The 25,137-nt window shown below is 34.8% G+C and overlaps 2 protein-coding genes across 6 annotated transcripts in view; one reads left to right on the top strand and one right to left on the bottom strand.

The window, feature by feature from the left end:
* Positions 1 to 25,137, bottom strand: part of LOC141456691 (kinesin-like protein CG14535) — a 483,780-nt gene that overhangs the window by 321,441 nt on the left and 137,202 nt on the right. Inside the window, exon 1 of one of the 5 annotated variants that reach the window (XM_074132888.1) lies at positions 2,335 to 2,432. The exons of the other annotated variants lie outside the window; for them this stretch is intronic. The gene's annotated coding sequence lies outside the window, so the exon portion shown is untranslated. Of the gene's footprint in view, positions 1 to 2,334; positions 2,433 to 25,137 lie in introns of those variants that run through there. 5 annotated transcript variants of the gene reach the window in all.
* The window catches only part of LOC141456695 (probable cytochrome P450 6a13), a 428,549-nt gene that overhangs the window by 267,810 nt on the left and 135,602 nt on the right, over positions 1 to 25,137 (top strand). The gene's annotated exons all lie outside the window — the stretch shown is intronic.

Here is a 25,137-nt window from a genome sequence, read left to right as displayed (position 1 = left end):
GGGTAAATGAACTCATATTCGAGGGTCGTTTGAAAAGTCCGTGCAAAGTCAGAGAGATAGCACCACTGGCGCGTATCGCGGTTATGTTTAGTTAGTAGCATCTCTTGGAAGAACACACACCAAGTTTCAGCCAGATCGGTCTATTTCTTTGTGTTTGGCATTCGTTTGAATCGAGGAAGTCGAGTGATTTTCAAAAAATGGACGAAAAAGAATTTCGTGTGTTGATTAAACACTACTTCATGAAAGGCAAAACGCCTCAGGAGACAAAAGAGAAGCTTGACTCTGCACCTTCGATTAGAACAGTTTATAAGTGGTTTCAAAATTTTCGGAGTGGCCATATGGGCACAAGTGACACTGAACGTTCTGGACGCCCTGTTGAGGTTACTACTCCAGAAATCATTGATAAAATCCATGATATGGTGATGGATGACAGAAGAGTGAAGGTGCGTGAGATTGCTAGTGCTGTGGGCATCTCGAATGAACAGGTACATAATATTTTCCATCAACATTTGGACATGACAAAGCTATCCGCAAGATGGGTGCCGCGATTGCTCACGCTTGACCAAAAACGAAATCGTGTGAAGTGTTGCAAGGACGGTTTGCAGCTGTTCCAGAAGAATCCGCAGGACTTTAAGCGTCGTTTCGTCACTGTGGATGAAACATGGATACATCACTACACTCCTGAGACCAAAGAACAATCTAAACAATGGGTTACCAAGGGGGAATCTGCGCCAAAAAAGGCGAAGACCGTTCCTTCGGCCGGAAAGATTATGGCGACTGTCTTTTGGGATTCGCAAGGAATAATCCTCATCGACTATCTGGAAAAGGGTAAAACTATTACAGGTGCATATTATTCATCGTTATTGGACCGTTTGAAAACCGAGCTGCAAGAAAAACGCCCACGATTGGCCCACAAAAAAGTCCTTTTCCATCACGACAACGCACCAGCTCACACCTCAGCAGTTGTGGTCGCAAAATTAATGGAAATAGGGTTCCAACTCGTTTCACATCCCCCCTATTCTCCACACTTGGCTCCCTCGGACTACTATTTGTTCCCCAATATGAAGAAATGGCTGGCGGGAAAAAGATTTTATTCAAACGAGGAGGTGATTGCAGAAACGAATGGCTATTTTTCAGACTTGGACAAATCCTATTATTCGGAAGGGATCAACAAACTAGAGCAGCGTTGGACGAAGTGTATAAGCCTAAAAGGAGACTATGTTGAAAAATAAAAAAGGTTTACCCCAAAAAATTAAGTAGTTTTTATTTTTGCACGGACTTTTCAAACGACCCTCGTACTTATATTCAAAATAAAGAAAAATAGAAACCAAAAGATAAAATAAGTAAATAGTACATAAAAACAAAACAAAAAAAACTTATGGCGATAAACTAAATTTGTTGCACACTTTAATAAACAACAAAAAGGCAAAATCAAAATTTCCTCTCCTTAGTTTTATTCAATAGGTTTAAACTGGTATCTCAAAACTAAATGTGACATCTATATAATATTCATATTTCTTCTAAAATATGCGGATTTACAATAATTAACAAGTAACATCCAATCTTTTCCATTCAGCAAACTGACTATGGTGGAGAGATAAGTTCTTTTAAAGCATCTATATCTTAGATCACCATACGCTGGACGTTCAATCAAAAAGTGATGCAAATCTTCCACAACGTCCATATTACACATTGGACACACATCTAATTCATCTTTAAATGGACAGTTGTTTAATTTTAATGTACCACTTCTTACTTTAATAATCCATCTTAGATGGTCTAAGGACATATTACTGGTCAGGTAATGATCATTATCCAAATTGAATTCAAGCACTCTATAATAACTATAATATTCACAATTAATTACATCGTCAACGAACTTGCTTTTAAACCGTGTCTCTAAACATATTCGAATATTCCGGGATACACCATCCCACTCAGAAACATTACTAAGTGACAGAACAGTTTCCATATTTAGACTTTTCATCATTTTTTTTAATATGGTTAAACCAAGATAAGTCATGCTTAATCACTTGTACCGCCAGTTTCCAAGTGAGACCATCTTCCGAAAGGTAAGTAATAATTAAGAATTATCTATGTGGGATGTGGGGTTCAATAACAGAAGTTGGAAAGTGGTTTAGGAAAAATATATTTAGCCACATTAACAGTACTAATTTAAATTAGGCTCTCAAACACTGGAGATATAACCCTTACTTAATTGAATGCCACTAAATTTTATATCAATTACTCATTCATTATTCTAGAATAATATCATAGTTCTTATTGAGTTTCTTATTTGAGGATAAATTAATTTAAAAGAAAACAAGTACTCACTGTGAAGTTAACACTACTCAAGGCAGTCAAACGACGTTCAAAACATGACCCACTCTGAGGAGAATGAAGGCCAAATATATCTTTAATTTATACTAAATTTTGTACAATTAAAACATCTCGGGTGCAAAGTCAAACTAGGTATTTTTACATGATAGATATTGCAGCCTGCGCTATCTCTGGACTAATGGCCGTACTAAACACATGAATTTTGATGGTAAATTTGCCTAGTTACAAGAAAGAGTAAACAAAAATAATTCTAATTGGGACCACATGTTGTATATCATGTTGAACCTCTAGATAACCCCACTTGCATAAAACTTCCTTTTTTATTCTAGTGCTATACATTCTGGTGTTCACTAACTTATACAGCCCAAAGTATCGAAGGAAAAGATGGGGAATAAAAAGAATCGTGCCACACGGTCATAAACACCGGTTCGAGAGGGTAATAGAAATAATTAATTGATAAGTTGATAATATCAAAATAAGATCTTTTCCATTGTTTTAGTACTTTTGTTTTCTAAATGTTATTTTTTTGTTTTGTTAATATCCATTAGTTTAATCATTTCTATTCTGTTAGTGAATGGGAGCTTTCAAATATTCCCTTCTTTATTATTATCAGCTCAGGTTATAACACAATAAGGTTATTCTGTCAACAGAAATTACCTCTTTACCGAATCATTTTCCAGTTTTTTTAGAATCCTTTCGAAAACAACTCAAACCAATCTCTTGAAACCTGTAGTACTATTATAATTGGTTACATGTAGATCTAGAACTTTATACAAACGAGTGTCACTAACTACTACAAATAAATGCAGTTAATTGCATTAAACGTTAGATTTACCAGATGGTAACTAAATATGCAAGCAAGTTAAGCATCAGAATCGTAGCTCTGAGTGATGGTATACTGCATAGTACACTTGTCTGTAATCAATACACATACAGGTGTGAGTTTGTAAACTTTTACACGCCACGCACACTCACAAGTATTTTAATGGCAATACACTGTTCAGAATGTTTGTGCACCATGTAACAGTTTTGTACATAACATTATTTCCACAATATGAATGTATTTCATCAATGTTTATTTAAAGTAGTAAATATGTTTTATATGATGCAAAATATTTGTATACTGGAGTTAAAATAATACCCGCTGTAAAAAGAAAATTCAATTATAAACATTTTTGCTACTTACACAAAACAATGTTTTGTTTTGAATTTAATGCATTGTATGAGGTGTGTTCAAAAAGTAACGGGAATTTTCGTTTTTTGAAAAAAATATTTATTTATTCATCTACATTAATATTGTCGCCTTCAAAGTAGTCCCCTTCGCATACAATACACTTGTGCCAGCGCTTTTTCCAATCCTCGAAACACTTTTGAAACTCGATCTTTGTGATAGCTTTCAGCTCTTTCAGCGATTCGCTTTTAATGTCATCTATGCTTGTAAAACGACGGCCTTTTAATGTTCTCTTTATGTTTGGAAATAGAAAAAAGTCACATGGAGCCATGTCTGGCGAATATGGAGGCTGGGGCATCGTTAAAGTTTTGTTTTTGGCCAAAAATTCACGAACAAGCAATGAAGTGTGAGCAGGTGCATTATCGTGGTGCAAAATCCATGAATTGTTTTGCCACAAATCCGGGCGTTTTTTTCGGATTGCTTCACGCAAACGGCGTTGAACTTGTAGGTAGTACTCCTTATTGATTGTTTGACCTTGTGGCAAGAATTCATGATGCACTATGCCATTAAAATCGAAGAACACAGTGAGCATAACCTTCACATTCGACCGCACTTGTCGAGCCTTTTTCGGACTTGGCGATCCAGAATGCCTCCACTGGGACGATTGAGCCTTAGTTTCGACATCATATCCGTAAACCCATGTTTCGTCACCTGTTATAACACGTTTCAGTAGATCCGCATCATTGAGTGACTCTTGAGCAACTTCCATTCTCCGCTGTTTTTGTTCGAAATTCAACAATTTTGGAACAAATTTTGCTGCCACACGTTTTATACCCAAAACATCCGAAAAAATTTCATGGCATGAGCCAATTGATATGGCAACATCATCAGCGACTTCTCTGATTGTGATTCGGCGATCGTTCATAACCATTTCTTTCACTTTTTTCACGTTTTCATCGGTTGTTGATGTGCTTGGACGTCCAGGTCGTTCGTCATCTTCAACGTTTTCGCGGCCATCTTGGAAACGCTTATACCACTCGTAAATCTTTGTTTTACTCATAGCAGACTCACCATATGCCTTTATTAACATTTCACACACTTTATTTCATTTTTTACGCAAAATTTAATACAAATTCTTTGATCCATTTTTTTTAACAAACAAAAATCGCCAAGCTCGAAAAACACGTCTAACCTTAACGGCTGCCACTTAAGAAGTAAACAATGAATATTACTGAAAATTTTATCGTACTTCAGGGGCATGTGTACCAACATAATAAAAAAAAAATTTACAATCAGACTCTCCAAACCCGCGAAATTTAAAAATTCCCGTTACTTTTTGAACACACCTCGTATGAGGCAATATTTTATAATTATTTTTTGCTATTTACAATATCAAAAAAATACCTATAACATATAAAACAGACGTATTAGTCCATAAGTGATTGTACAAGTTCGCTAAAAATCAATGCAACGATGACAATCGAAATCTGATTTTACAGCCAGAGAATGTTTGGATTTGAGTAAGAGGATAGTTGGAAATTTAATTTGAAATAACGAAATTTCATTTGACTATGATGGAAGCAAAGAATTTTTAGGTTATAGTTTACAACTACAGTGTGATTAGAGACAGAAAGACTGGAGCTTTGACTAAGATATGTAGGATTTAGGATTGAATGCAATAAAGATTCGAATCTTCCACATAAAAAGCTACTAGTGATTATTACAGGAGCCTTTTGCGAAGGATCAGTTTCTAACGAATGTCTTGTAGTTTTGTTATAATTTAAAATGTAAATTTTTTTCAGTTCGTTTTAGTCGAACGTTAGGATTCTAGGTAAGTCATTGGTCGAGATGAGTCCAAGGCTACAGATGTTAGGGTTTTTTATTTTTTAATTAATGTGCTTTATAGTTATATACAGTTTGTAGTTATTATACATTTATGGCGCTACATCTAGGTTCGAGCTTTGGCCACCTTCAAGAGCTTGTCCCACTTTTCTCTAACCATCGCAATTGACCATTGCGGCCCTGCCATACTAACAGCTATCCTTCTTCCAACTTGTCGACCCAACTTTTCTTTTAGCTTGTCTATTCTTCTTTTCCCAAATGGCTTAATAGAAACAATTTTTCTGTGAATGAGGTCATCTCCCAACGATCCATTCCTCAACATTAACTTCTCGCCATTTCCCTTTCAAAAATCCCAAACATATGCTCAGCTGCTATAGTAAGTACCAGCACTCTTTCGCAAACATTATAATAAATTTAAATAAAATCGTTGGAGACTTCAAAACGGGTATTTAAAGGTGTAAGATAAAAAATGTGCACGATTACAATGCTTTTTCTCAATAATTGAATTAGAAAATATAAAAATTATAAATCCAATTGTCAGGATAGATTCAATTTAGTTGAAACATATTTAATTTAACCAGTTAACTGTTTCGACCTTGTTGGAAAATGTGTCCTCTACGTGCGTCGAACAAATTAAGAAATGACGAAATATATTCGTCAAACCCAGAGTATGTTTGATATGAAATTGGGTTGCAATGAAATGACTTTTATATTTTTTTTTTCGTTATTTATTTCATGTACATTTATTCATTTATTTATATTAACATAAATAGGAACCAAAAACATCCAAAATAAATTTCGTTGCACTCGAATATACTATTGTTGTTGATCTGGTAACAGCTTGCTACACACTGATTTACTTTCTTCGATCGGACAAAAATATTTTCTAAATTACCTTATTATCTCAAATACGCATTCAAATGATAAAGTGTTATGAGGAAATCCGACAAATAATCACAAAACTTGGAAAAACCCGGTGCGACTAAACAGCTTACTCAATACTGTCCTTGCATAAATACCAAATTACAAAGAATGCACACTGCTGCAATTATCCTGAGTAGGTCGCAACATTACAGACTGGTATTTATGCAAATGAATCCCTGACCAGATGATAAAATACCAACAATTATGCAGGGAAATATCTTGGCAGGTTAGTGTAGCCCTCGACTATTTGGATGATCGCTAAACCTCGAACCCCGCTCATGATCCAAAAGCTCCGCCTCTTGAATACAGGTAAATAGGGAACAAAAGGATCCACATCCCGTTTTTTAGAACTGACTTACTGCCAAAGTCTAGCCTAACACAATATATGAATTCGTTCTTGATTCAGTGATGACTAATAAAAGACAAGGATACATTTACGAAGACTAATTCAAACTATATCTATCTATTAGTTCTTTTTATTTCGAGATGTCCTCAAAATATTCCAAACTTCTTGCAGTTTACAAATATATTTTAGTTTTAACTAAAATTACAAAATTAACTGCTGATGGTCGCTACTGAAAACGCATGACGAATATACTCGACATAACACAAAATTTTCCACTTTTTTCATGACGAATATCTTTGTCATAAGTAGTTAACTGGTTAAAAAAAAGTAAATAATTAATATTAACAAAAATATTAACATTGAAAACAGAAAGCTGACATAGTAATATTCTTGAAATAAAAATATTAAGTAGAAAGTTTGATAACATAATTTGTCCACTGGAATTTGTGCATTTTAATAACCTCATTCCTCTTTAATTTGTAAATATTTAGACTATTAAAGAGAAGGTTTATAATTGCAAGGAACATAAATGAAAATAAGTGACTTTAATTGCTCATAGCGTTTAAAGAAGTAATATTACTGGAAAGAGTTGGGAAAGGTCGTTAAATATAGAAAATTAATAGTAAAAATGGTGAATCATTGTTACTCCAAGACAATTTATTATCCTACGCCCAGTGTCTATTCAGTACACTGCCTACGGTTTCAACATTTTACACCAGTAAAATCAGAATATTGCTTCGTTTACGAGTTGATTTTCACAGGCAAAATGAAATTCCCTTTCTTTCATTTCTCGGCGCTGATTTAAGCATAAAACCCAAAGAGTTGTAACATTTTACGAGTTTATTGAGGGTCCAGAGAAGGGCTTGGTAGAAAGAAAGAGTAAAAAGACGAGATAACCTTTCTTATTAGTGGAGAAGGTAATGCTAACTTCTGTACCATTTCTGATTTTACTACAAAGAAAATTAAAATAAAGAGAAAAGAACAAAAAGCTTTAATTTTTTTTTTCTTGAAACATTTCATTCTTTCCCGTTAGGAGTGCAAAAAAGACAAAGAAACGAGGAGTTGACGTTTTATGCAACAAAATTGATGTTGAAAGCGGGGCAAAGCCCAAAACCAAGTTGAAAGTCCTGCGACCTAAAAGAGCTGCAGTGATACGTACAGAAAGTCTGTGTTGAACAGAGTGGTCTAACAGAGTTATGGACATGTACATTTGCCCATCGGTTTTCTAAACGTAAATATAGCAAACGTTTCGAACATCAAGTAATTGCTCAGCAGCCTTATTTATTTATTATTTTTTGTACAGAATAATTATTGGTTTCCATACAGAGGTTTTCAGTAAGTATTGTTCGTGTTATTATTGTTGGGATATCCACCGGGACGCCAAGGTTACTGAAGTGCATATCTATACTTTCTAGAATCAATTCTAAACAGATACCAACTAAATCTACTCCCGAAACAGGTACCTACTCGTATATTTGCTAAATTGAATATATGAAAACCAGATTTGAGGATGAGGTAGTATCCTTCAGCTTAAACAGTAGACCCTCATGCCACACCATGTCGAACGCCTAAGCGACGTCAAGGAAAACACTCGGGCAATGCTGCTTTCGCTCGAGGGAGGTAGCGATAGTGTCTACAATCCGAAGCACCTGGTGAGAAGTTGAGTGATGTCTCCGAAATGCCTCCCATATTCATGAACCAAACTCCTGTACCAACTGTGGACAAAGTACGCTACCTTGGACTGTAGCTAAGACAAAAAAGATTGACATGGAATCCCCATACTAGACTGAAAAGACAAGAAATTAACCAACGCTACAAAACTTCTCGCCAGACTACTTGACAAACGTTCGAAACTTAACCTACATAAAAAAAGACTCCTATACCTTCAGCTACTGCGACCTATTTGGTCATAAGGCTTAAACCGTACTGGATACTGCTTCTAACTCAGGCAACCAAGTGCATTTAGCTACTATCCGCAACCTAATTACTACCTAAGTGCGGTTTTCAAGTTGTGGTAACCATAGAGAACACATCATCTTTTTTTGTAATAAATGTTTTCTTTCAAAGGACCTCAAAAACCCAAAATTTTGTAAAAATGCAATACTTTTACTATCTTTTACTAAAAGTAGAAAGTGTAGTGTAAAAGTAGAAAAACCAAAATTAAAACTTTAGTACAAAATACAAGTCTTTTAGCTCCTCATACTTTTCGCTGAAAAGCATTCATTTTTCGACTTCGAATGTGACAAATCAGGTGTTCCTCTTGAACAGGGAAACTCCTGTAAAAACTTAACTTTATAAATCTGGAACGGTGAGAAACTATCTCTTCTACTATAGGAGAGGCAAAGAAAGATGTATGAGGCAACGAATGGCCGGCTACAGAACGGTGGAACAATTCTTTTCCAATTGCTAGCCGACAATAAAAGCGATGCTATCATCAGAAGCGCACTTTGTTAAGTATTGAATAGTTAAGACAAAAGACAGATGCGCTATTTCCCTTCTTTAAACGGGGCAAACCAGGAACTCTAGGGCATCCCCTAATAGGTTATAACCCTCACATATACTCAGTAACCATACCCTCATTGTCCACTAATCACATTATCTGGTCAGCACCCTAGAGGTAGTAAATTCTCTACCACAACCCGAACATCGTCTCTCTCTAGCTGTTTCTCTCCTACATCCAGTGTACCCACTCACCTAGTATGGTTTACGATCCTACTACACTCAAATGCACTAGGCGGCCTGCACAAAATCTAGATTGTTAAATTACCAGTACAATCAGTTTATGGGAACTGTTCAAAATCGATCGATATTATTGATACAAACAACAAAACAGTGCTTTACCAGAACGTAGCCGGCTGGTTAGGCGTATATAAAAGCTGCTCCAGCACACTCCAGCCAGGTTTTATAACCCCAATTCTGCCTCGCTTACAGGCTGGCAAAAAAAACCATTTTCCAATAATTTTATATCGTATGTATGTCCTGTGTTTGGTTTATTTTTTGTTCACCTGTATGTAGCCCCAATGTAAACCATCCATACAAACCATACCTAATAGAAAACGTTTATTTTTGGTCTTTATTTATTTTATTTTTTTCCACGCTTTTTATGAATATTCTTCCATTTCAACCGAATTTTTACAACATTTTCCAAGTTATTACATTTTAATAAACTTGGCACATCCAATGTATTTATTAAAATTAAAACGGAGATTCCGCCAGAGATATAACCTGCTTCATTTGTGGTTATCGATCGGTTTTGGGTCGTACGCCCAGTAACCCACACGTTCGTCTTGATAAACGAAAAGGTGGTATAACATACTGCTCGTCTCACCGGGAAAATAATTTACTCTTTATTGGTGGGTTCGGCAGTGTCGTTAATTGCAGCTGGTCAGCTACTACATATTGTCAACTATTTTTATCAAAGGGCTTGAAAACTAGACCTAGGCAAACGACAATAACACACTTTAGTATTTGTAATTTTTTCTAAATTATTATTAATTTATTTCTCTAAATATTTTTTAATAACAAAATAAAAATATATAGTAAAAATATATGCAAATCTATATTATGCAAAATAAATTTTTTAATTATGCAATTATATGACGTAAAATCAAAAAGTATTCAAAGAAATATGAAAAGAAACAACGAATCAATTTATTTACAAACTAATTATCGATAAATAGTTATACGAACAACATTAAGCTAAAATATAAATTCAAAAATCTAATTAATGGGAAAATGACAAGAGAAGATTGAACAAAATTGATAGACAAATTTGCTTACTTGCAGAATAGAAAGTTCTGTTGAACAGCAAGACTTAAAGAGCAACAACAACCTCATCAATTACAGAACTTTAAAAATTAGGATCTGATCTTGTGGCTTTAGCTTCTGGTAAAAAAAAAGAAGCCATCAGGTCAGTAGTTAGCGGATATCAGGTTCACCACTCATTGACCGGCGATGGACAATGTTGTCTGTAACAAGAGAACACTGTCCGGAGGTCGGCAGTGGTGTCAATAAACTCAGTTGTTGACGCTCTTTAAATGAGTTCGCAAACTACGGTGAAATACATTGTTGAGGGAAGTCTATTGCAACTCCTTTTTGTTTGACTTCGCTTGGAAACATCTGCTTGCAAAGGAATTGGTGGCTTGCAAAGCTAAGATGCATTGTGGTACTGGGTTCGATTCCCGGTCTTAGGCTTTGGATTTTATTTAATGATTAATAAAAGAAATTTACAGTAAAGTATGTTAGCTAGTCGCCTCTGTCCACGACACCTCAAATAATTTGCACAACTTTTTCATTATATGTGAGACTTCTGAATGGCTGATGTTGCCCAAAAGATTATGATTGAGTCTAGTAGCGGCAAATAATGCAAATAGCAAATTTTGTGCTTGCTGCAATTTTTATCAAATGACGTTTTGTATTTTTGTATGAATTGCAGTAAAGTTCAAATTGCTAATTCCTTTAATAAATATTATTCCTCTTAGTAGGAATTAATTATCCCTATGAGCAGTATGGTTAAAGGTAATTTTTGTTTAAATTGCAAATTAGAGGCAAACTTAAGTTGCAGTTCTTTAAATTAAAACTATCCGGTAAGATAGTTGTATAAGGGTTGATCGTCAAAAAGTGCACGAAAAAGCGTAACGTTGAAAAACACCCAACTTTGACAATTTTTTTCTCTTTTTCTATAAAATATAAAATTCCCAAATTTTCTTTAAAATAAAGGGAAAATCCTCCTTTATGACTGTATTTTTTTTTTATTAACATCATAGATTGGATAGATTTCGAGAAATACGTTGATGAAAATGGGCAAAAAACGGCTTTTTCAAAAATTGGTAGTCTTCTTGTTCTTGTTGGTGTTGATACCTTTTTTGTAAACTGCGCAGCGCCTAAACGCGTGAACCAATTTTCATGAATGAGGTGTCATTCGATTTGGAATTTTATGTAGATGTGCCTTTTGGGGGGTCTCGACGCTGTACATTGAATGGGAGAGGAGTTAGTCCCCTTTATGTAAGGCCCCCTCCAAAATTATTAATTCTAATAACTCAGTAAAACTTAACCCGATTGTGATGAAATTTGGCAGGATGAAAAGGTTAGGGCTCCCCTACGTAACATTTAAGCGATGTTCTGCTCTTACGCCTACTAAGGGGAAGTTTTGCAAACATTTAAAGTTATCGTTTCGAGAATCTATTTTCTTCAATGAAGTGTTATTTGGTTCAAAAAGTGATGTAGATTTGCGTTTTTAGAGGTCTCGTCGCTGTAAATCTTTTGTGCACCTTTTGGCGTTTAATCAACCCTTATACTTAACTTTTAAAAACTGTAAGTTTTTGTTAATGAGATTTTACTGTATTATTGAAAATTTGTATTCGATAAAATTGAAAAAAAAATGAAAGAGAAAAATCATTTTGTATAAAAAAACGAAATACAGTATCTCGGACCTTGCTTGTCCTAAAGCTAATCAGCAATTCCCTTGTTCTGAAACTTAGGATTTACTCCAGGACGAAGCAGGAAGCTCTTGTAAACTCACAACTTCGCTGGAAACGTTCCTTAGTTCAATTTCTGTACAGCCACGCCCATCTTTATTTCCCCTTCCTGCTTACTATGCGATATGCCAAATCCTTATCTACCCTATTTATACCTATATATATATATATATATACAAACACAATGCCTGCAAGCCAAAACCTTCGAAAACGTCTTGCTGGCTCTCCAACAAAACATGTTCCTTTCTAAAGATCAGACCCGCAGCAACGGTGGTCGCCTCTCTTCGTCCTTTAGTTACATTTCTACATTACGAACCCTATTCCCCACACTAGCACGTACAAACAGACGTTTCACTATTTTCCATATCCTTTTCCACTTACCTACACTTGGAGATTTATGAGATTCCTTTCAAAGATAAGTTTGACGAAACTATTTATCATTTTTGTTCAAGAACCAGATTAAATTTCGAATCAGAGTTTATTTACAATTTATTCAATCGATTAAAAAAAAAACGGACTCATATAATTAGTTTAAATTGTAAAAATCTAATTAGTATACTCACACGAATTTATTTTACTTCAATTTACGTTTAGAAATTTTATTGAAACTATTTTATGCGAAAAAAACGCTAAAAATATTTACAAAACTGGCTCTCCAGCTCAACCGATTTACAACAAATTTAGAAATTTTAATTAAATTTATAAAAGTATTATACAGGAGCTCATACAATTCACTTGAATTACTTTTTAGAGAAATTTTTAATTCCATAATCGCCTTAACTCTTAACTGCCAATCATTTCACAAAGAAAAATGTTTGGAATAAATGTTGCAGAACTTCAAACAAGCGTTAGAACTTTTAAAAAATACTTTAAGAGCCGTTTTTGAGAACATTTCAATTAATTTGCCAGGGATGGGCGAGTGTGGGTCTAGTGGTCAAGAGCGTGGCTTTGCAAGTGTAAGATCCCCAGTTCGAATCCCACGTATGAATACATTTTATTAAAAAAAGTAATATGATTGTTTAGTTAATAAGAATGACTGCATACGCGGGATTAGAACTGGGGATCTCCCACTTACAAAGCCAAGCTCTTAACCACTAGACTCACACCCGTTAAGTAAGATATTTTTACCGTAAAAATAGGTCAAGAACTCCTGCTTACTGGGTGCATTAAAATGACGTGATGGTTGCTTTTATTTGATGATAAAACAAATTTATCCCGATTCACCCACAGCCATTAAATTACTCTACATTCTATAAAATCTTCAATTATTATTATTTTTGTTCTTTGCGTCACCAATAACATTTTTTGCAGTCAGAGGACCTCCCAAAACGTGTTTTTCTGGTGGAAAATTAATACTGAAAACCGTTCTCGAATAGATAAAATTGTAATTTTGATCTTAAATATCTTGACTAATATTAGGGATATCAAAACGGGATTAACGTCATTTTTCACAGTTTTGTCTGTAGTTTTCATAATCATTGTCAAAACTAGTGGCCCTTATGAAACCCCAATTAGGTTTTTGTCCATAACTCCGCTAAAAATGAAGTTACATCATTGGAAGTGGAAAATTTGAAAACTAGACCGAAATAAACATATAGTTTACTTTGTCGGTTTTTTCGAAATTCCGCTTTCCTAAAAAGTTATTAGCGATTGGTGCGTTTTAAATGTATGTAGGGTTTCCATAATTTTAGAAAGCAACAAGAAAGAAGTTAAGAAAAGAGTTTTGGAAAGCATAAAAGTGGAAACTGCTTGATTTTAGGAGCCACCCTTTCTGGACATCTTGTCTTAACATGCTCATGGTACTTCTATCTTCGTTTATCTATTCCTCAACATCTCTCTCTCTCTCTTCCCCTTTGTTTTTTCGTTTCAGTGTTAGAGATGTTTATCAAGTCTGCAATATCGTACGGTAGGGCAAAGCTGTAAGGAAGCACCCCTAGCGCTTAAGAAAAAGTCTAAATCCTACCACTTTAGCGTTACTTACTTCGTGGCTACCCTTATGTTTTGAAAACACCCTTTGTCAGTTTGCCTCTCTCACTGCGCACTAGAACGTAAAATTCTGCATCAATATGGTTCTATCTCCTTTTTTTGTTTAAATCTCGAAACAAAAATAAATAAAAGCGAAACAGATTTTTTGTAAAAGTAAAACTGTGACAATTGGAATTTTGATTATTATAAATAACTAGATATTACAGTCAATCTACAGTGCTACTTGAACATTTTGTAGACGAAAATGGCCAGCATAAGGGTCTGTGATATCTAATAAATTCTAAAAAATAACTTATTAATGAAAATTAATGCAGTAAAATTACTTAAATATTAATGAAGTATTAATGAAATGTTGGGTACTCGCTGATTTGTGTACCTTTTGGCGTTTAATCAACCCTTATACTTAACATTTTAAACTGTAAGTTTTTGTTAAGGAGATTTTTGTACCTTTTGGATAGATTTTCCTTTTTGTCTATTTTACAAAGTTACATATCTGCTTTACAGATTTTTTTAAAATTTGGTATAAGCAATTCTATCATTATAACCTGATAAGGTGTTAACTACCACTGGAGAGATCTTTTTAAAGAATGATTGTAGTTGCGGCTCCCAAACCATCCTCAATAACAATTTTTTTGAGAAAGCGTTTTGAATAACATAGGAAGGTATTTGTACGTAAATAGCAAAATTAAACTGCGATTTCAGTACTTCCTTTTAAGAGGAGTAAGAAAAATAAACTAGGATTGCAGTACTTCTCCCTAAAAGACAAAGAGGCAAAGATTTTTTAATCGAACAATTCATTGATTTAAATCGGTTCACTCATTGATAATTTAAACGATTGCAGTACTTCCTCTTAGTAGGAGCAAGAGAATCAGCAACGTAGAGGAGCTATAACCACTTATTCGAGCTGAATTTTATCAAAATCGGACTAAGCGTTATAGAAATATTGGTAATAATAGTTTTAGAAAGGGCCTTATTTGGGTGGGGCAAACTCCCCTCCTTATGAGGCACGGTGCCGAGACTTTTAAAGTGCAAATCTGTATAAAATTTCGATTCGAATGATACTTCATTCATAAAAATCGGTTCACGTGTCGATAATTTGAAACGATTGCTATACTTCCCCTTAACAAGTGTAAGAGCTGATCGCCGCATTAATGTTACGTAGGGGAGCCCTTACTCTATCATCCTACCAAATTTTATCAAAATCGGGCCAAGATTTACAGAGTAATTAGTAATAATAATTTTGGAGGTGGCCTTACATAAAGGGGGCTAACTCCTCTCCCATTCGATGTACAGCGTCGGGACCCCCAAAAGGCACATCTACATAAAATACTGAATCGAATGACACCTCATTCATGAAAATCGGTTCACGCGTTTAGGCGCTACGTTGTTTACAAAAAAGGTAACAACAAGAACAACAAGAACAAGAACAAGAACAACAACAACAACAACAACAACAACAACAACAACAACAACAACAACAACAACAACAACAACAACAACAACAACAACAAGAACAAGAACATTTTTTGAAAAAGCCGTTTTTGCTCATTTTCGGCAACTTTTTTCTCGAAACCTATTAGATTGCAAAAAAATTACAGTTATAAAGGAGGGTTTGGAGTAAGATTTAAAGAAAATTTGGGAATTTTATCTTTTATAGAAAAAGAGAAAAAAATTGTCAAAGTTGGGTGTTTTTCAACGTTACGCTTTTTCGTGCAGTTTTTGATGGTCAACCCTTATACAACTGTCCTACCGGACAGTTTTAATAAATATTTATTCTTCTTCTTCTGGTAAATAATAATAATAATCTCGAAAATTGTCACCATTACATTTTTATACCTCTTAGATGTAAAAAAAAGTAACACATCACTAGAATAAAATGTTTGAAATTTTAAAAACAAAATGACAAGTCCAGAACAGATTGAAGAAAATTGGTGCCCGATAAGTACGATATTGATTCAAGAACAGTTTGCCAACTATTGCCTTCACTGAAGATATTTTATAGTGTTTGATGGAGTATTTTAGAGCCGAAATTTGTACCCAATTAAAGGCGTAACAAGTTTATTTATACGTAGATAGCAAAATAGAAAACAAACAGGCTAGTTAATTGTTACAATAAAACGTAACGATGTTAACTTTACACCCAATTGTGCGCTAAATTGTTTCCAAAATGAATAGACTATTTACAAATACTGTCATTAACATTGTATGTATATATTTAAATAGTGTGTGACTGAAGTAAATAAAATAGTATTTAATGGTAGTTTATATATGCAAATGTAATTGAATCTCTCTTGTATTGTATTTACACGTTTACAGTTACCAGAGCCGATGTAAACTCTCTTAGACCCATATCCACAAGCAAATAAACCCTTAATACATGCGTCCGTTAAAACTAATTGTATTTTAAAATAAAGCCACCAGAGATAATTTTTAAATATCTGTATTCTTAACTTAAAATAAATACAGTAATTTCCGTAAATGTGTAAATTTTATCATTAGGTATTGGGGAAAATAAAGGCCGGTGTCTGTTACATTTAAATTTAAAAGGGTCCCCCCCAATTGAGCTCAAATCTGAGTTTATCAGCATTAGGAAAGTTAAACAAACGTTTAAAGTTTTTTTTTTTTTTTAAACTGTTTTTGCTTCTGTTCACTGCACCAAATTAAGTGCTGTACATTTTTTTTTTGCGTTTATTTTTGCTACAATCAGTGCGTTGGCGCTATAAGTAACAGTGATAGCAGTAACAACAATAACAGAAGAATACGAGTGGAGAAGTTACCCGGCGGTAACACTCTAAAATAGGCTATTAGTCGCTCTCTTCACTTGAGAGGAGATCACGAGGCCACTGTCTCTTAAGGCGTCTTGTCGGGTTGTCAGGAAGAGTTCTAGAAGAAAGATTTTTAGCTAGAGGATTTATATGAGATTGCAGGTTGAAGTGGAGTTTTCTGTATCTTGTTTTAGCAACTTGTGTGACAAAAGGAATGTTAAGGTTAGTGTGTATAGTCAAGTTGGAGACATAAAAAGGAGCGTTTACAATAGTTCGAAGAATTTTAGATTGTAGAGATTGAATCCTTTAAAGATTGGAGCGTTTGGTTGAACCCCACAGCTCTATTCCATACGCCCAGATGGGTTTCAAAATAGAAGTATAAATTAGTCTTTTGTTGTCCAGATAGAGTTTTGATCTGACGTCTAAGAGTCTTTTAAGTAGTCGATAGCGTCTGTTCAGTTCTGTTCTTTTAAGTCTGGTGTGGTGGTTCCAAGAAAGCCTGCGGTCTATGTAAAGCCCAAGGTAGCGGGCAACGTTCACTACTGGTAGAGGTGTTAGGTTATAGATGACTGGAGGAAGAGTAATGCGACGAAGAGTGAAGGTGATATTTTGAGACTTGGATTCATTAAGTTTAATAGCCCATCTTCTAAAGAGAAGAGATGTGACTGCAGATTTCTGTGAGCAAGTACAGGATCATGATTAGTGGACAGTAAGGCGGTGTCATCTGCGTATGTGAGAAGTGTAGTGTTAGTATCTGTTGGTATGTCTGAAGTGTAAATGGAGTAGAGAATAGGACCCAGAATGCTGCCCTGTGGAAGTCCAGCGTCGATAGGTTTAAGTGGGGAGAACGCTGTACATTGAGAATTTATTAATAATAATAATAATAATTCGTCTTTATTCAGAAATATAATACAAAATAAACAAAAACAAAATACTTTCTTGTAGAGATAACTCACTGGTCCATGACCGTCGGAGGGAGTTGTCTTCTTACAATATTCCTCTTTACCCATAACTTTATTCAACGAAAAAAAAATTGAAAAAATAAAATAAAGTAAAATAAAAATTAAAAAAAATTGAACAAACTAAAAAGAAAATAATACTTATATTTATAAAGTAAGGTAAAGTAAAGTAAAGTAATCGCCTATTTTTTCAGGCGGGGCTTAACGTCCAACTACCAATTAGGTGTCGTGCACGGAGGCGACTAGCAAACATACTTTACTGTAAATTTCTTTTATTAACCATTAAACAAAATCCAAGGCCTAAGACCGGGAATCGAACCCAGTACCACAATACATATTAGCTTTGCAGCTCTCGCCTCTAACCGCTCGGCTCCCGTAGCGCCTACTTATATTTGCAATTCAATGATTAAATTCCTGCACCAGAGAATATCTATAATTCCATGCTGTCTAATAGGTTGGAAACATAGTGGAGCGGCGATGATAGCGAAGAGCAAAGCGGCGAAGTCAAACTCAAGTTAGCATATGGGACCGCGCACAGTGGCGAGCAAAGCGAAGATAGAGCAACGCTATCTATAGAGAGTGTTTGTTTTCGCCGCTTTGCTCTTCGCTATCATCGCCGCTTTGCTCGCCGCTCCACTATGTTTCCAGCCTATTAGACAGCATGGAATTATAGATATTCTCTGGTGCAGGAATTTAATCATTGAATTGCAAATATAAGTAGGCGCTACGGGAGCCGAGCGGTTAGAGGCGAGAGCTGCAAAGCTAATATGCATTGTGGTACTGGGTTCGATTCCCGGTCTTGGGCCTTGGATTTTGTTTTAATGGTTAATAAAAGAAATTTACAGTAAAGTATGTTTGCTAGTCGCCTCCGTCCACGACACCTAATTGGTAGTTGGGCGTTAAGCCCCGCCTGAAAAAATAGGCGATTACTTTACTTTACTTTATAAATATAAGTATTATTTTCTTTTATATTTGCAATTCAATGATTAAATTCCTGCACCAGAGAATATCTATAATTCAAGCTGTGAGCATAGATGATAGCGGAGATGATAGCAGTGATGCATCAGCGCTTATAGAATAACCTAGTACATTCTTATGTGAGCGTGCACAACGAAGCTTCGACTAGTGACTCATACTCGCTGCTATAAACGAGCATAGATGATAGAATTGAATTTTTCATTTTTCTGCTAGCTGAACTCCAGTATCGTAGCTTCAAAATGGAGGTAGAAAAATTAATTAGTGCTGTCTTTACTCATTATTTTTGGTTATTATTTTATTATTTACTTTTAAACAATATTTTGTTTTTTAAATCGTGCTTACATTTATTTTTATGTGTATTTATTTGTTTTTCCTCAATATAACCTTACCTCAGAGTTATCACTAGTTTTTCTTCTACAGTTATAGGATTTCCATGACAATTTTCCCTACGTTTTCTTAATTTTGACCTTATTTTTTCTAAAATTTAGTCAAATGTGGTTGGACCCATCCTCACATATTCAAAAAAACGATCCGGATAATTTCTAAGTTCCTTATATAAATAGTGAAATTCGCCCAAAGTACTTCGTTTTTTTATTTATGGTATGTACATGATATTTTCTACATCTTTTTTTTTTATAAATATACCATTTCGTTGCTGATGAACATAAAAACTCTTCTTCACTACTCGACATGTTGCATGTATCACAGCTCCGTTGTGCACACTAATCAGCGATTATATTTTACTCTATCAGTTATCATCTCTGCTATCATCTATACTCACAGCTCCGTTGTAAACGTACCCTAATAGGCTGGAAACATAGTGGAGCGGCGAGCAAAGCGGCGATGATAGCGAAGAGCAAAGCGGCGAAAACAAACACTCTCTATAGATAGCGTTGCTCTATCTTCGCTTTGCTCGCCACTGTGCGCGGTCCCATATGCTAACTTGAGTTTGACTTCGCCGCTTTGCTCGCCGTTTCACTAAGTTTCCAGCCTTAGCAAACTTCCCAGACTGTCCCAATCCTTACCATTTAAGTCCTTAAATTCACTGTAAGTCAATATGCCTTTTATATATATATATTTCAACCGAAATTCTTTTAAAAATAGGGCATAGGGCTATAAAATGGAATATATCCTCTTCCTCGTTTCTATTACAGAGTAAATATAACTTAACCTGATTGGCAAAACTGTGCTTATTAAGGAATAACAATTCGCCTTTTATTTTAAATATCCAGCTAATGCAATTACCATCTAAATTTGAATTATAGAGAAAAGAATTGCCCACCTCTAACTCTTTATACAGTTGGTACCTTGTACTGTTTACAGATTTCAGCCTGTACTCATCCATAATATTCTGCTTTAATGCATTTATTTACTTCTGATGTCCTTATTTTCCCACTGAGTACAGTCTTTTACATTTAGATTGCATCTGGTACAAACATCCTGCACTTCCTTGTACCAAAAGATGTGTTTTTTCATTATTATTTTTGCAAGCATGTAGGATATCTGGAAGTGTTAAACAGAGTTAAACATCTTTTGATAAAATCTAAATGTAATTTAAATGTACAAACATAAGTTGGGGGAAAGATTTGTTTCTAAATACACATTGAAATCTGGCGTGCGTTTGGGTAATTTAAAAAAATTCATTGGAACTTCGACACTGTCATACTTATGGTAGCCCCATATTTGTGCACCTCAGAATTTATTATGCCCATTTCCAATTATTTCAGTTTCAGCCTTGATGCGCTGAAAAGTCATCACAGCAGTCAAATCAATCAACAATCATTCTACTATTTACCATGCTCAACTACGTTTTAGGAATTAGAAATTTCTTTTCATTTCCTACAGATCAATTTATTCCAATATACGGCTCCAGTTTGATAAAATCACAAAATAAAGAAGCCAATAGAGTCACATTCTAATCGACAGATTTAGACTGAAGTTATTTTGAAAGGAATTCTACCCAAGTTAGTGAGTACCCAAAACAATAATTATAACATATACCACTATTAAACTAAGGTTCAAATATCTGACTCAAATACCTACTTTTCCTTGCAAGAAGTAAGGCAGAGGAATCGGAAGTCCTCCGTAAAACGTCTATACATTTTTAAAGTCAAGCAGAAGGAGAGAAATATAAAACAAAAAATGCGATAGATTTCTCGCGTTACATTATTATTGTTTTTATTATTCATGAAAGTTCGAACCATCCGTTATGAATTATTAATGAAATAAATATTAAAAGAAGGAGAGAGAAACAGATATAAAAAAAAAAAAATAAGGAGAAAAATTTGAGTGTGCATGAAAAATGTCAAACATGTGTAATATAGCATATATATCTGTATGGAAGAATGGTTATGTCTGGTCGCAGAGGGAATCCTTTATTCTAGAACCATTTTCTACTGGTTATGGTCTGCTACTGAGGAACAAGGGCGGTGGCACGGAATGATGAGGTACTGGAGACATACACCGTCGTTCGCCCAAACAATATGCATTTGAATATGATGGAATTGTGGAGCAGAAAACACATGTGCACTTTGTTATTTTCTTTTTTTATTTCCTTCTATCAAAACATTCCGTATCAACCTTACCGCCATACTTCTGCCACAATACTAGAAATACGAGTGTGAAGTTTCTTTAGCATAACAGAATATATTTACAGGTTCATATCTTTTTTTGTTTCGTAATATTTTTTGATCATTTCACTAAGAAAAAAACTAATTAAGGTTATAGTCAGAATATGCCTGGACATTCCCTTTTTTTCGACCTTTACCTGGAAGCCTTTCGATCTTGCCACTTTCAGGTACCCTCATTTCGACTAAACCCAGCTAGTGGGTGATTATAATTCAAGATATTTGAGGGATTGATGCAGGATAATCTGTTGTTTACTAAAATTATTGATAAAAACTAAAGATTTAAGAACTTATTCGGAGAACCATAATTTTTTTTATGAATTTCATGGTGTCGACTGCTTTGTTATATTAATTTTTTTTGTATGTCAATGGGATAGTTAGGAATTGGGGCAAGATTTACATTTGATGTGGAGCAATTCCAATCATTTGAATCTCCTGATTCGTGTGATCTAGCTAACAATAATTATTAATTCTTCTCGAAAAATAAACTGCTTTACGTTCGCTATTCTAACACCACACTTCAGATATTTTTTGAATATTTTCTGTGCTTTTAAAAACTCGAATCATTCTTATACTTTCTGCCGAAATATTTCTCAAATTGGCTGAGATGGAAATATTAACTTTGTACATCACTTGGTTTTCAGTAGGAATTGAATTGAATAAATATTTATTTCGATAAATATAATAAGTACATAAAATAAATAAATGAGGTGTAATGTACAAAACATTGTAACCTTCATACCAGTGCTATTAGAAAGGTTAAGATGAGCTAGATAAGAATGCAGGGAAAAAAGAAGAGGAAAAACCAGCAGCTAGTATAGAGAGTTAGAGGTGTATCTGTTTTATTCTTTTGTAGGGTATAGAAGGGTCTGTTAGAGGCTATGTCGCGGCAGAGTGGAATAAGATGGCAGTCTAGAATGAAAAGCAGTTTGAGCAGACGATTTTGGATAAAGGAATGTACAGGGATAATGGACGCAGTCTCCGTGGAGTGAGTCAACTGTAGTGCGAGTCTCAGAAATTTGTTCCGTGTTGTCCTGGAGTTTCTTAATGTTGCTACAACAATTCCAGGCTGCAGGCGGAACAAGCGTAGAGCAACATCGGCCTAATGACTACTTTTTAGAGAAGGAGTTTCTTGGTTCACAAGTCATTTTGGAGTAGGTTCTCAGTAGGTGTGCACAACAAATAGTGAATAGCAAGACGTTCACCAAATCTTTCACACAAAAGTGGATTCATTTTTTATTAAGAAGATGCAGATGTGTGAGAATTTTGTGACCTAAGCTCAGCTATTGAATTTTTAATAGTTGCGTTCGAGTTAAAGATAGAGAAAGAATTCCACTGAGTTCAGACTTTTTTGATTAAAGGCAAGGACTTCTCCATTTGTTGCCACTCTTGTTTGCCCCTTTTTGCAAAAGATATCAGACTTATATGCTTTATTGTCTGGCAATTTTACCATTTGTCTCTCATTCAGCAGGTAGCAGAGCTTCTGTCAACTCATTCCCTAGTCATTCCAATGCTAGGAGCTCACTACATTTAACTATTTTATTTATTAAATAAACGTAAGACAAGGAAACCACATAATCTTCTCAAACGAAAGGAACGCAAAAAAAGCAAATAACCTACTGGCAAAATTCCTTGAAAGACGATTAAAATTGTCACTAAACAACAAAATACAGACTAATGTAACAGCCAAGCGTTCAACCATTTCAGTCTAAAATTCTATTTCGCATAATGAACACCCTTTACTACGTCTCTAATAAGAGATATTCACTTCGATCTATCATTAATCAAACGAAAACTTATTAAACAGTTTTAAGAGTTAGGCCATAAATGTCTCGGAAAGCAATCCCTAAACAGCCACTATCTCTAAGTGTCACGTTCGCCAGTTTACCTAACTTAGATAAGTCTAGTTTTAGTATGGCACTAAAGCCATAAAGTTTATTACTCATTCTTTAAGTTTTCTTTTATTAATATAAATTTTAAAGATTTTCTTTTGATTCATAATTAATTCGTATGTATTTATAAGATATAAAGCTGAAACTTCTATTTTCAAATGAAGACTTTTTCGTCTTCTACTTGTGAATGCCGATGCTGTTGTAAAGATAGCTGAACTTGTATGGGATACATACGAGGTCTGTAAATTAAGAAATGAGACTGATTTTTTTTAAATTTTTTTATTCAAAAAGAATTACCAATTCTATATTGTCACCTTCAAAATAACTTCCTTCTGAAGCCACACAGCGCTGGAGACGTTTCTTCCACACCTCATAGTCAGTGCTCGAACTCCGATACTGGAATAGCCTTCAGCTGGTCGGTTACAGCCGTTTGAATGTTTTCGACTGTCCCAAAATGAGTTCCCTTGAGGTGATTTTTCAACAAGGTGTGACAAGGAGCATTATCGTGATACAACACCCACTTGTTTTTGATGTTTGATCTCGTCCACAAAGAGTTTCTACCTCAAGGTCAAACGGTCAATCAACACTTTTACCGAGAGGTTCTTGAAAAACTTCGAAAAAGGGTCATTCGTGTGAAACACAACATCAAGAACAAGTGGGTGTTGCATCACGATAATGCTCCTTGTCACAAAGCAATTTCAATAAAAGAGTTTTTGGCCAGTAAAAACATTCCTGTGGCTCCTCACAGCCTCCTTATTCGCCTGATTGAGTCCTTGTCACTTTTTTCTCTTCCCGAAGTTGAAAAATCACCTCAAGGGAACTCATTTTGGGACAGTCGAAAACATTCAAACAGCTGTAACCGACCAGCTGAAGGCTATTCCAGTATGGAAGTTCGAGCACTGCTATGAGGAGTGGAAGAAACGTCTCCAGCGGTGTGTGGCATCAGAAGGAAGTTATTTTGAAGGTGACAATATAGAATTGTAATTCTTTTTGAATAATTTTTTTTTTTTTAAAATCAGTCTCATTACTTAATTTACAGTCCTCGTAAATATGTATTTGGTGTTTGCAGAAAAAAAAAAAAAAAAAATTATATTTTCAATATCAAAGAACATAATAATTCTAACTTGGGTCATTTTCTTTAGTTTAAGGATCTACTTACTCCTTTTTTTATATCTGCCTTAAGAGAAGCTTTTTATATAAGTGAAGCTGTACTAAGTAATAAAATATGCGAAGTGGAAGTGAATTTCCAAGTTCCATGTTTATATATACGTATAAACAATGGTAGGTAATTTATGTAAATTGTTGGAAGAAGAGGAAGTTAGATGGAGGAGTAATAAAGCAGGGTGAGCCACATATGGTGAATATATAGTGTAGAAAGATTGTCATCAGGAAGTGACAATGCAATATGGTTCACTATTTATCTCTTTGAAAGGGCCTTACAGTATTCAGACAAGGGTGTTAGCAACAGCGTCCCTCTAGAAGCTAGAAACTGGCAGAGCTCCCTTCCATGCTGAGGATACTAAGAAACTCGGATATAAGCCATGAGTGAATAGTCTACTATTTCGTATCCTTCACCTTCTATTAGAGTAAAAAGCTAATAAAATATGTGAAAACAAACTAAGACATTTTTCTTAACTACAAACTGTTCACCACAGGTCATATACATGATAAAGTATGCTACTAAATCTTTATAGTTCAATTGAGTTGATTCCATTGTAAGGCATGTATATATCGGGGAAGGGCTGAAGAAGTCCAGCATATGGTTAGGGAGGATGGCGTTCCGCAAAGTGCTTTTGGATTCCAGGATCAACTTTCTAAGTGACTGTAGCA

Source organism: Rhodnius prolixus, unplaced genomic scaffold (genome assembly GCF_049639745.1).
Source record: "Rhodnius prolixus isolate KJV_2025 unplaced genomic scaffold, Rpr scaffold_10, whole genome shotgun sequence".
Taxonomy (NCBI): domain Eukaryota; kingdom Metazoa; phylum Arthropoda; class Insecta; order Hemiptera; family Reduviidae; genus Rhodnius; species Rhodnius prolixus.
The sequence above is the reverse complement of the archived record's forward strand: the minus strand, read 5'-3'. Positions and strand labels throughout refer to the sequence as shown.